Below are 1,504 nucleotides of genomic sequence, written 5' to 3'. Positions count from 1 at the left end.
CCGGCAGCTCTCTGTCCCGAGGGGTGCCCGGGACCCCGCCCCCGGGCAGGCAAGGAAGCAGCGACTGGGCCTTTTCCCCCGTGGGTAGGGGTGAAAGAACCGGAGCTGAACCCACGGAGGAAGTAGGTGCCTGCTCAAGCCCGCCGGCTGCCTTACATGAGTCATCAGCCTCGTGTTTTACCACAGTCCCTCGTCCTGTTCAGCCTGAAAAGGAGAAGGCTCGGGGGGCAAATCTTACCGGGGTATACAAATGCCTGAAGGGAGGGTGCAAAGCGGACCCAGCCAGGCTCTTTCTGGTGCTGCCCAGTGATGGGATGAGAGGTGATGGACACAAACTGACACACGGGAGGTTCCCTCTGAACATCAGGAAACACTTTTTCACTCTGAGGGTGAACAAGCACTGGCACAGGTTTCCCAGTGCAGGTTGTGGAGTCTCCGTTCTTGGAGATAACTGAGAAGCCCTCCGGACGTGGTCCTGGGCAACCTGCTGTAGGTGGCCCTGCTTGAGCAGGGGCTTGGACAAGGTGACCGCCAGAGGTCTTCTCCTACCTCAACCACACTGCGATTCTGTACAGAGTTTCTTTAGGGGAGATTATTTACTGGTAGGTTGTGATGGTCTAGGTGTAGTGCTAGATACTTGCGCTTTTTTGTGCTGAGGTATGCAGGCCTGAGTGATTGCAGTGGTCCTTTCTGGCAGTGCTGTTCTAGGGCATGGGGTGTAGGCTGGCATGCTGGACCTGTCTCCCCTTTGCCTTTCCTGGTTCGGTGAACCATGGTTGAATGCAGCATGTCTGAGCGGGCACCTGGCTACCACGACTCTGATAGACCCTTAGTAGTGGTGGGAGGTCTTCCTCTTGACAGCTGGGACTTTCGTCAGCCCTAATGACAGAAGAAAAATAGAAGAGGCGTTTCAGGAATAACAGTTCCTGGAAATGTGTGTTTGTGCAATGGTGGCTGTGGTTTCTGCTCTCACTGTCTGTCAGAGTTACAGAAGGCAGGGATGAGGAGTGAGTGGTGACCTTGCTGCATGGGAAGGGAGAGTGGAGCAGAGACATGAGAAGCTGCTAAACAAGCCTATGTGCTGCCCTTCCAGGGCTTTGTCAGCTGGAGGGCAGGTGCAGGAGGTTGGTCCAGCTGTCCGCTCAGGCGCAGACAGGCGGGTGAAGGAGGGGCCCTAAGCAGGGTATTTGCTAGAGCAATGGAAATGTCCTGACCCGGGTCAGGAGCCCAGTGGCTCCCCAGGAGCGTTACATTTCTTTCAGTCACTACTCAGACTGGTTGTTCCTTCAGGGGCTTGCAGGCAGGATTGGGCAAATTGCTTGCTATCTGAGCATTTGTAAGTTAAACTCCTGCAGGTATAGGATGTGGTGAGTAAAGAAATGAACCCTGAAAGATTTTGGGTGCCATGTCCCAAAAAGCATATCCCTTGGGCTGTGTGCTCCAGTTTGCCTGGAAGGGAAGGCGTGTGCAGAGAATGTCTGAGGGTTCCAGGTATGGGGGGAAT

Source organism: Phaethon lepturus, unplaced genomic scaffold, assembly GCF_000687285.1.
Source record: "Phaethon lepturus isolate BGI_N335 unplaced genomic scaffold, ASM68728v1 scaffold14487, whole genome shotgun sequence".
Taxonomy (NCBI): Eukaryota; Metazoa; Chordata; class Aves; order Phaethontiformes; family Phaethontidae; genus Phaethon; species Phaethon lepturus.
This window is presented reverse-complemented; position numbering follows the sequence as displayed.